The sequence below is a fragment of the Eurytemora carolleeae genome, unplaced genomic scaffold, assembly GCF_000591075.1.
Source record: "Eurytemora carolleeae unplaced genomic scaffold, Eaff_2.0 scaffold451, whole genome shotgun sequence".
Taxonomy (NCBI): Eukaryota; Metazoa; Arthropoda; class Copepoda; order Calanoida; family Temoridae; genus Eurytemora; species Eurytemora carolleeae.
Window position 1 is genome coordinate 31,596 of NW_019396337.1, and position 12,845 is coordinate 44,440.

Genomic DNA, 12,845 nt, shown 5'->3' on the forward strand with positions numbered 1-12,845 from the left:
GTACCAGTATTTAGTCTTAAATGGATGAAATTATGTCTACCAGTATGTAGTCCTAAATGGATGAAATCATGTGTACCAGTATGTAGTCCTAAATGGATGAAATTATGTCTACCAGTATGTAGTTCTAAATGGATGAAATTATGTCTACCAGTATGTAGTTCTAAATGGATGAAATTATGTCTACCAGTATAAAGTCCTAAATGAATGAAATTATGTCTACCAGTATGTAGTTCTAAATGGATGAAATTATGTCTACCAGTATAAAGTTCTAAATGGATGAAATCATGTCTACCAGTATGTAGTCCTAAATGGATGTAATCATGTCTACCAGTATGTGTCCTAAATGGATGAAATCATGTCTACCAGTATGTGTCCTAAATGAATGAAATCATGTCTACCAGTATGTGTCTTAAATGGATGTAATCATGTCTACCAGTATGTAGTCCTAAATGGATGTAATCATGTCTACCAGTATTTGTCCTAAATGGATGAAATCATGTCTACCAGTATGTAGTTCTAAATGGATGAAATCATGTCTACCAGTATGTGTCCTAAATGGATGAAATTATGTCTACCAGTATGTAGTCCTAAATGGATGTAATTATGTCTACCAGTATAAAGTCCTAAATGAATGAAATTATGTCTACCAGTATGTAGTTCTAAATCGATGAAATCATGTCTACCAGTATGTGTCCTAAATGAATGAAATCATGTCTACCAGTATGTGTCTTAAATGGATGAAATCATGTGTACCAGTATGTAGTCCTAAATGGATGTAATCATGTCTACCAGTATGTGTCCTAAATGGATGAAATCATGTCTACCAGTATGTAGTCCTAAATGGATGAAATCATGTGTACCAGTATGTAGTCCTAAATGGATGTAATCATGTCTACCAGTATGTGTCCTAAATGGATGAAATCATGTCTACCAGTATGTAGTCCTAAATGGATGTAATCATGTCTACCAGTATGTAGTCCTAAATGGATGAAATTATGTTACACCTGGTAACTTGCCTCCCTGGTTGAAAAGGAGTAGGCTGTATATCCCTTCTTGGGACGTGAGGGATAGAGTTGGACAATTGTAGATAAGGATAGAAAGGGTCAGGCAACAATTCTAAATTGTCTTCTAACCTTTTCCGACCTTTTAGCAAATATGGATCAGTTTACCGTAACTATATTTCTAAGAACTATATTGTATATCTCGGAGAAATCTATGATTAGGATTATCAAATATTGAATATTCTCCAAGAAACCTATGCAATGCATCCTAATGTAAATAAATATTACTGCATGCATTTAATAAATGTAAATTGGACAAGTAGATGTATTGTAAGAATTATCCTTTGGTTTGAGATATATCTGATTTAAGGTAAGAAATATTTAATGCATATTTAAGCCCTGTAAAGAAAATGAGTCTTTGTCAAACTTTCTATTCCCTATATCTTTGCAACCTAAAGATGTAAACCTTAAATATGTCAAACTTAGACAATTTAATCTAACAGAATTTATAGTTTGAATATATTGGGTTGCAATGGTATAGAGATTCGAAAATTAGAGTTTGTGGTAAAGACCCAATTCCTTTGCAAGGTTTAGAAGCAAATCTTTTAAAGATATATTCCCCTCTGTAATATAAAAAAAAGTGGAATTTCGCAAATTCAATTTTAAGGTTCAATATCAGGAACCCTACTCCGTCCTTAATCAGGTATGGTTCAGGGTTCAATATCATGAACCCAACTATATCCTCGATCAGGTATGTTCAAGGTTCAATATCAGGAACCCTACTTCGTTCTTAATCAGGTAGGTTCAAGGTTCAATATCAGGACCCAACTTCGTCCTTAATCAGGTAGGTTCAAGGTTCAATATCAGGACCCCTACTCCGTCTCTAATCAAGAAGGTTCAGGGGGCAAAATCAAGAACCTTACTCTATCCTCGATCAGGTATGTTCAGGGTTCAATATCAGGAACCCTACTCCGTCCTTAATCAGGTATGGTTCAGGGTTCAATATCCTCGATCGGGTAGGTTCAGGGTTCAATATCAGGAACCCTACTTCCTCCCTCATCAATCAGGATCATGGTTTGATATTAGAAATCTTCAATATATCTCTATTTAATAGTTCTGGAACTGATTTCTTCACTCTGGATGATACTGATACAAAACAGTTCGCCAACCTGGGATGTTTTGGATTATATGATAAGTATGGTTCTTTATACCTTTTATGTAAATATAAACTTTGCTTGTCTGTCGGTTTGTATCCAATAAAAAACGGCCGCGAACTGATCGAGGCCAAAATTTGTGATGCAAATCACATGACCCCAGGGAAGTTGTATGGCTCGTCGAAGATGACGAATTTTGGCCGAAAACATGTCGAAATTTATTATTTTTGAAAATGCACTAATTTAAACAAAAAATTCCGCGAAAATTTAAGGCGTAAATTAAAAGTGTCCACATTGGATATTCAGATTAAGCGATCAGGATCAAATTATAAAGTTTTCCGCTCCGATAAATGCTATTCTAGGAGTAGTTTCCTGAAGAAGACCCTGATATGTCATGATTGCTACAGCTTGTTCCGAGATCCTGAAGTATTCAACGCATGCAGGAAAAATTGTTTCTACAATAATGCATTCCAGGTTCATTTTTCATTTATCACAATATTTTGTTTATTTTTCATTTTTACCATTAAATGTTCATTTTCCCTTTGTTACAATGCCGTATTCCAGGTTCATTTTCCATTTTCCTTCATTACAATGTCGTATTACAGGTTCATTTTCACTTTATTACAGTTTCGTATTCCAGGTTCATTTTCCCTTTATTACAGTTTCGTATTCCAGGTTCATTTTCCCTTTATTACAATGTCGTATTCCAGGTTCATTTTCCCTTTATTACAATGTCGTATTCCAGNTGTAAAATGAATCTAGCTATTGCCCATCTCTAGTTGAGGGACGACTTTGATGACCTATTTTAAATAAGAAATTTCACTTTATAAAGAGTGAGTCGCTAGAAATTCCATCCTTTTAAAATCTTTTTTTTTTCTCTATCAGCAAAACAAACATAATGTAAAAAAAATGTAATATCATGAAAACACTAACAGTTCAAATTAAAAACTTCAATTCCACCTTGACATGATTCAACGCTAGTAGTTATTTACCAACAACCCAACTTTTACAATAAACTGTTAATTATAAAACGTCAGATAATAAGTTTTGGAACTGTTTTTTAAAGGAGATGGTGGGATGCCCTATTAGATGAGGAGGGTGGGGGGTTCAAATCTTCCAATTTTTTGGCTGCACGCCTAAATTTAGTTCGAATTTCCTTAAATCTATATATAAATTTAGCTTGTCTGTCTGTTTGTTTGTTTCTTTGTATCCAACAAACGTCAAAATGGCCAAACCGATCGGGCTCAAATTTTCTGTGGGACCTCACGTCACCCCAGGGAAGGTTTATGAATGATCAAAAGCTTTTTATTTTTGTAAAATTTTGAAAATGTGCGAAAAAATATTATGAAATCCTCTAACTTTTTTTTTATACTGTATACAAAGAGAAGATAAAGCCACAGTTAAAAGTTGATAACGGATTCGCAATATTTTGGTTTCTGGGGAATAGCACTCTTAGTTTCCCAGACCCAAATGCAAGATGAGGTCAATAGGAAGGCCTACAGAACGATTTATTTAGCTGAAGATCACTACATAACAGTTGCCATAAGGTACACTTGCCATAATTGTTACACTTGCCATAATTAAAGTTAACTTTAGTTAGAATTAAAAAATATATATATTTTTTCAGGTTTAGGTTATAATCTTCAATGGGAAGAGTATTCTACTGTAGGACAATGTTTGCAACCCTCTCAAAGTTACTCTTCACCAAGCTATTCCTTCCCGTATTTGTGTTTATATCCCTCCCTGCAGCATTGGAGACTATAGGATCCGTTAGAAAACTAAACTTGGGAATTTTCATGGGAAAACTTCCCGCATTTATATCTTTTTAAAAATTAGAAAAATATGAGAAAAGTAATTATAGCAAGTGTAATTATGGCAAGTTTAATTTATGGCAAGTATGATTTATGGCAAGTGTAATTTATGGCAAGTGTTACTTTTGGCAAACGTATTATGGCAAGTGTAATTTTAGCAAATGTATTATGGAAAATGTAACTGAGTTTTAAGACCATTGTGATATATTGGTAGGAGTAGAATAGTATTGAAAAGGATGGACTGAAATATGTCCCGTTTCAACAATCTACTTGAAATATATGTATTTATTTGATGATTATACTGCCATATCACTTAATATATATGTTTAAATGTTATATATGTACTTTGATGTTACTCCAGCCTCTCTTATTATTACTGGTTACTTTCAGATCTTCTTTTTAAGTTGAACTGTTTGGCTCTTGCCTGCTCAGACAGCTCTGAAAAACATTATTAGCATAGCTTTCAAAAACTGTAATTTTTACATGGAATCTTAATCAAAATATGAATTTTTATTTCTATGTAACCCTTGTTCTTATCTTATTGCAGCCAATCGTTTTTAATTCGATTTAAGGGGGCTTTGAAGGAATGTTAATTTCAAATTTGTCATGTTAAAGTTCATAAAAAATAGTTTTTAACAGAAAATGACACAGGAAAACGTTATTGTAATAAAGGGAAAATGAACCTGGAAAACGTTATTGTAATAAAGAGAATGAACCTGGAAAACGTTATTGTAATAAAGAGAAAACGTTATTGTAATAAAGGGAAAATGAACCTGGAAAACGTTGTTGTAATAAAGGGAAAATGAACCTGGAATACGACATTATAATAAAGAGAAAATGAACCTGGAATACGACATTGTAATAAAGGGAAAATGAACCTGGAATACGACATTGTAATAAAGGGAAAATGAATCTGGAAAACTTTATTGTAATAAAGAGAAAATGAACCTGGAAAACATTATTGTAATAAAGAGAAAATTAACGTGGAAAATTTTATTGTAATAAAGAGAAAATGAACCTGGAAAACGTTATTGTAATAAAGAGAAAATGAACCTGGAATACGACATTGTAATAAAAGAAAAATTAACCTGGAATACGACATTGTAATAAAGGGAAAATGAACCTGGAATACGACATTATAATAAAGAGAAAATTAACATGGAAGATAATATCCACAGTACATAACCCAAACAGGCAAAACTATTACTAATAAGAATGGAATTTATACACTGATTTATAAAAATGCAGGATCGAAGCCGGGTTAAATCTATCATATTTAGCCGTGTCTGCTCTAGTCATGATATATTACAGGACTATGGTAGACACCACTAGACAGGATAAATATATTTTTCTATGAATATTTAGATATTGTTGATGAGTTCTGTAGGAGATTGAAGATATCGGTTAAGTTTTGAAAGACATGAACCAGTGAGAATATAATACAATCAAACTGATACTTGTTCCTCCAGAACTAGAATACACAGAAAAATAGCTAAGAAATGTAGATTAAGTTTGTCTTAATAAAGAGTTCCTCCAGAATTAGGATAACAATGTTTTTTTTGAGAATCATATGTTCCATCTGTGAAGGTTATGAAACTGTGATATTCGTGTACACAATAGCTGCAGTACATAACCCAGACAGATAAAACTATTAATAATAAGAATGAGAGTTGTACACTGAGCCCATTCTCTCCATAGAAAGTGGTCGTGTATTTCACGTACTTTGGGGAACGATATGTTGGCCGCTAGATGTCTCGTGCTAAATTCTTATCTGATACACCACTAGACAGGATAGATATGTTGTTTCCCGATCTGTATAGATGATTAAAATAAATACAAGCTGGCGACATGGTTTTAGTTTTGAAAGAACATGAACCAGTGAGAATATAATACAATCCCACTGCTACTTGTTCCTCCAGAACTAGGATAAAACATTTAAGTTTTGAGAATTGTGTTTCATCTGTGAAGGGTATGAAACTGTGATATTCGTGTACACAATATCTACAGTACAGAGCCCAAAACTTAAAACAGGGTATCGTTCTTGAAACCAGTTTTAAAACCCGGGTTTCACGAATGGGGTTAGGTAGTTTTGTGAATATTAATATTTTTTTAATGAAATATATTTAGTTTGTTTATATTCTCCATTTTTTTCCGAATCTCTTAAATCAAAATCTACGCAAATAAGACCCCAAAAAAGAACTCGGGAGTTTCGTTTAACTAATTTAAATTTCGGGCTCAGACAGACAAATTTATTAATAATAAGTACAAAAGTTGTACGCTGATATATAAAGATACATTATCATTTAGCGGTGTCTACACTAGTCTTGATATGATACAAGACTATAGGATACACCACAAGACAAGATAAATATATGTTTCTACAGCTTAAAAGATCATGTTGAAGAGTTCTGTAGCAGATTGGAAGATATTAGTGTAGTTTTGAAAGAACATGAACCAGTGAGAATACAATTTAATCCCATCTGCTTCTTGTTCCTCCAGAACTATATTTGTAAGTGTTCGATATTCAAAATCATGATAAAAGGACAATGCCAAAGCAATAGACTAAACAATTATAAAAATTCAACAATAATTAAAGAAAGGAATATACTAGACAGGATATATAATGTTTCTCAGATCTGTGTCAAAGCTGAAGAAATTGTTTAGTTTCGGAAGAACATGAACCAGTGAGAATATGTTACACTCCCACTGCTACTTGTTCCTCCAGAACTAGGATGAACAAGTCGTGTTTGGAGAATTGTGTTTCATCTGTGAAGGTTATATAATTGTGATATTCGTGTACACAATATATACAGTACATAACCCAGACAGACAAAACTATGAATAAGAGATTTCTAGAATTTTTAAAGAGCTATAAGGTAGGTAGAACATGAACTATATAGTCAGTGTAAGCTCTATTCATGATATATTAGAACATGACAATAGTTTACACCACTCAAGTACTGGTCTACGAAACAAATATTCTATATTTGTAGATTAAAGATATTTTCAAGAATTTCTGTGGTTTAAGTTTGGGAAGAACATGAACCAGTGAAAATACAATACAATCCCACTGCTACTTGTCCCATCAAAACTATAGGAAAAAATTATATATATATAAAATGTTCAGTTCCATCTGTAAAGGTTATGTAACTGTGATATTCATGTACATAATATCTACAGTACATAACCCAGACAGACAAAATTATAAACAAGAGAATTTTTTAAGAGATACAGGCTTGGTTAAATCTACCATATTTAGCAGTGTCTGCTCTAGTCATGATATAATACAGGACTATAGTAGACACCACTAGACAGGATAAGTATTAGACAACATAAATAATTATAAAATCAGAAAATCAGAAAAAATCTTGCAACACAAGAATATTTTTTTAGTTTATCAAAGACATTTTGAAGAAACTGGTTTAAGTTTTGAAAGAACATGAACCAGTGAGAATAGAATACAATCCCACTGCTACTTGTTCCTCCAGAACTAGGATTCTGTACAGATTATGCAGTTGTAAACTAAGTAGAAAAAACTACTTTATGCGGATAAGAAAAAGTTAAATATTCAAAAATATCCAGAATATCGAGCTATTGCTTTATAAAGGAATTGAGTCTTTTCCACATACTCTATATATTTGGAACCTGATGATGTAAATCCTTAATATTTCAAACTATAAAAACATTCGGTTGCAAAGATATTAGGGATTTGAAAATCTAAGTTTGTGACAAAGACTCAATTCCTTTCATTTAAATAAGAAATACAATCTAACAAGAATTGATATTCAATATTTCCTGCAGACCAATGCGGAAGACCTACTTGAATCCTTGAGAGCTGTATGTAAGACTGATAAAGCTGTTCCGAAACCTGTTCATTATATAATAGCTTGCGGTCAATGTAACCCCCCTCCTCTTCTACCCGTTCAAATTAAAGAAAAATTTTTGATTTAAGATTTTGATTATTGTCAAATATCTAACTTTGTAATTTCTACATTCAAACATATTAAAGAGCAAAATAAATGATTTTTTATATTTCTTCTGGATTATATTCCTTTGCAATACCTTCATTACACTGCACCTGTTCTCATCCTTCCGTCTCTTTTCTACCTTTCTTCAATACCTTCATTACTCTGCACCAGTTCTCATCGTTCCTCTCTTCAATACCTTCATTACTCCGCTCTTAGTTCTCATCCTTCCGTCTCTTTTCTACCTTCTGAAATACCTTCATTACTCCGCTCTTAGTTCTCATCCTTCCGTCTCTTTTCTACCTTTCTTCAATACCTTCATTACTTCGCTCTTAGTTCTCATCCTTCCGTCTCTTTTCTACCTTTCTTCAATACCTTCATTACTTCGCTCTTAGTTCTCATCCTTCCGTATCTTTTTTACCTTCTGCAATATCTTCATTACTCTGCACCAGTTCTCATTCTTCCTCTCTTCAATACTTTCTGCAATACCTTCATTACTCTGCACTAGTTCTCATCCTTCCGTCTCTTTTCTACCATATGCAATATCTTCATTACTCTGCACCAGTTTTCATTCTTCCGTCTCTTTTCTACCATCTGCAATACCTTCATTATTCTGCACTTAGTTCTCATCCTTCCGTCTCTTTTCTACCTTTTGCAATACCTTCATTACTCCGCACTTATTCTCATCATTCCGTCTCTTTTTTACCTTCATTACTCTGCACCAGTTCTCATTCTTTCTTTCTTCAATACCTTTATTACTCCGCTTTTAGTTCTCATCCTTCCTTCGCTTTTCTACTATCTGCAATATCTTCATTACTCTGCACCAGTTCTCATTCTTCCTCTCTTCAATACCTTCTGCAATGTCTTCAATACTCCTCACTTGTTCTAATCCTTCGCTTGCCTTCCTTCCGTCTGGAACACCTTCAATTCTCCGCACCAGTTCTTATCCATCCTGTCTAATTCTTCCTTCTTGATCCAACCCTTCCTATACCTTTATTACTCAGCACTAGTTCTCATCCTTCCTGTCTTTCTTCCTTCTTATTCAACCCCTTCCTATACCTTCATTACTCCGCACCAATTCTAATTCTTCATTTCATCCTTCCTGTCTTTCTTCCATCATATTCCATCCCTTTCTTTACCTTTATTACTCTGCACCTACTCTCATCCTTCCTGTCTTCCTCCGTTCAAGTGTCAACCCTTTCTATACCTTCAATACTCCGCACCAGTTCTAATCCTTCCTGTCTTTCTTCCTTCATATTCCAACCCTTCCTATACCTCCATTACTCCGCACCAGTTCTAATCCTTCCTGTCTTTCTCCCTTCAAATGCCAACCCTTCCTATACCTCCATTACTCCGCACCAGTTCTAATCCTTCCTGTCTTTCTTCCTTCATATTCCAACCCTTCCTATACCTTCATTACTCCGCACCAGTTCTCATTCTCCCTGTCTTTCTCCGTTCAAGTGTCAACCCAGTTCCTATACCTTCAATACTACGCACCTATTCTCATCCTTCCTGTCTTCCTCCGTTCAAGTGTCAACCCTTCCTATACCTTCCTTACTCCTTCTTGATTTTCATTTCTTTTATCTTTAAACCATTCTATAACTTTAGTTCTTAGCTAACAGTTCTAATATTGAATTTTTTCTCATTCATGACTCTGTTTGCTAATTTGGAATTTTAAATTTACTTTTCCCGTATTACAGTACAAGTTTAAAATCTCAAAAAATTACCAATAATATATGGTCTGAAAAATATTTAAGTTTTTGTTTGTTTTATTAATTAAATAATAAAATTTGTTGAAAATCAAATAATTGTGCCATACGACTTCTAAAATTTGGTTTGGTCGGCCTTCTCTGAAAAAAATTATAGTTGGTTTTTAAATACGTTTGAGTTAAATGAACTGAGTATTTGCCTCAAACTCTAATTTGATAATATTTATATGTTTGTGACCTAATGCAGTAGATATTCCGAAATTAATTCAAGTTGACCAAATAGTCAAAATTTGAAATATCAGAGGTTTACACCATCAGGTGACAATAGTTAAGGGAATAGACAATGTTCTAAGTTCCATTAGATATAACTGAATGAACAATATAAGCTCATTCGTCATACAGACATAATTATGATTAGAGCTCCTCTCTTCTATTTCTCTTTAATTGTTTTCCTTGTTTTTGTAAATTTTTTAAATTTTGTCTCTTTTAGATGAAAAGTCAAAACCACTAATTCATTTTAATCTTGAAAACACAATTACAGTTTTAGATGAGTTTTTTAAGTATCAGGCTTACAAATACATCTTAATAAAACGCAATGTGTCGTCTTTGGGCTTATTCCTAATGGAGAGTATAAACTATGCAACCATATTTCAATACGCTGGGATCAAAATTTTAAGTTGCTGGGTATACAGTTTGATGGTTTACTTGAAAAATATGGACGTTAATTTTTATAAAAAGTTAGGGGAGATTCGAGCAATCATGAAAAATTGGCAGTATAGATTCATAAGTCCTCTGGGGCGCGCATGCATAGCCAAAACACTATTACTATCTAAACTTTCTCACCTAGCTTTTGTACTACCCGGAATAAATAAGAAAAAACTAAAAGAAATTGAAACTGAAATATACTCTTTTATCTGGGGAGGTCAAGAAAAAGTGGCCAGGGGCGATGCAAAACAATCTGAAAGCAGAGGGGGCTTGGGTTTTCCGGATATTTTCTCTAGTTGGACTTCTTTCAAATTTTCATGGTTCAGAAGACTGGTGCATAGCCACTCAGCATGGAAAGATATCTTTAGTTTAAACATTGAAGAAAATTTTAATCTTAATTTAGATGATTTTTGCTCAAATGTAGGAACGGTAGACTATGACAAAATGAGTAAAAAACTATCAAATCCTTTCTGGAGCGAATGCTTACGTTCGATTAAACCTCTCATGCTGGAGCACCTAAAAAACGCTCCTGAAAATCTCACTTCGTATCCTATCTGGGGTTCAAACGTATTTATTATGAACTCCTCTATTTGCTCAAAGAGGAACTTTGGCAATGTTGGAAGATTAGTCCGTTATCCAGCTGATATCCTAATTGAAACTGTAAACGGTACTAGATCTATGCTGGAGGACGAATTTTTCAACAAATTCAATGAACCACCCGATTTATTCTCATTTATATCGATTAAACACGTAATAAGATCTGCATTACTAAGATAGGGGGTGACAGTTGAAAGTCTACCTCTAGTTTACCCTATTTTGCCACCAATGCTTAACTTGATTTCTTACTCATCAAAAGGATGCAACAAATGGTCAAAACTTTTGAAATCACTTGAATATTCTAACAGCAATCTTTTATTGAGAGAACGTAAATGGGAGGAAGAACTGGGAGCAGTGCAAGGTATTCATTTTTGGGAGAAATGCTACGAATTGAATAAAAATCTTCTTTTTGACAATAGACTAAAATGGTTCCAATTCCAAGTTACTCGAGGTACCTTGAAAACAAATAGGATTATCTCAAAATTTATAAATAATGTCAGTGAGAATTGCACATTCTGTGGAAACCATGTAGAGAATATTTCGCATCTCATATATGACTGCACCTTAGTGCGATCCTTTATCTCAGAAGTCTATGATTTCTTTACTCAAATATGGGAAGGAATTCGCATGGTACCTAACAAAAAAGACTTTATCTTTGGTGAGCGTAATTTGCCTGTACATACTCCTAATAATTTACTGGCACTTTACACCAAACTCTTTATCTGGAGGTTCAGATGCTTAAAAAAGACTTTAACTAGTAACGCTTTTTACTCTTGGTTTAAGAATGAGATTTATATTAACAAAATGGCATTTGAAAAAGATAAACGTTTAAATTACTTAAATGAAGACTCTTTTAACTTGGATTTACAAGCCCATCCTTAAAATGCTACTTCCTAAACTTATCATTTTAGTATGGTTAAAACCTGTACTACTAATATTGCAATACTTCTTCAGATTTAAAATCAGCCTTTTCCCGGTATTAATCCTACATATATTACAGATGGAGCTGAGTATCCCGGTTCACAAGCACCCTTATCCACAGCCAAGAGAGAGGACGAGCTCCATGTTTAAGCTACCTGACCTCAGCAACCCCCCACCAGCGATTCCTCCGGGTTACGGAACCTCACTTTACCCAGGAGAGAATCTGGATCCGAACAGTTCCCCTGCGAATCTACTTGAAGAGATTAGTAGAAAACGAAAATCTACAGATCTTGCTACATTTGTTAAATCCAAAGTCAAGAACTACAGAGATATCAGGAAGAAAAATTTTCATCTAGGAAAGGAGTACTGCAGCGTAAGTAAGCAGGAAGAGGAAGCACTATGACAGATAGATGAAAGCTCTAGAAACCAACAAGCAATGATCTCCAGAACGAAAATGTAATATTGATGAACTATCCTTTTCTGTTTCTTAAATTGAATTTCGAGTTTAGCAAAAGCTCAAGTTAATCAAAATTTATCGGAATTCTTCCGCCATTTAAGCCTCCAATTCTATTGCTTAAATTGAATTTCGAGTTTTTCAGAAGTTTGAGCTTATCAAAATTAATCAGAATTTGTCCGTCATTTAGACTTCCAATTCTGTTTTTTTTAATTGAATTTCGAGTTTATCAGAATCAGTTTTTCAGAATTTTGAGTTTATCAAAATTTATCAGAATTTGTCCGTCTTTTAAGCTACCAATTCTATTTCTTAAATTGAATTTCGAGTTTATTAGAACTTATCAGGGTCTGATAATTTTAATCCTTAAAAAGAAACAATGGTGCAAAGCTATTGGATCTACAATAACCGCTCTCTCCGCAGTCGTTTTTATTTTTATGGTGCAAAGCTATAACTCTATGTTGATGGTGCAAAGCTATAACTCTATGTTGATGGTGCAAAACTATAATTTTGTCTTTCAAATATTTTTAA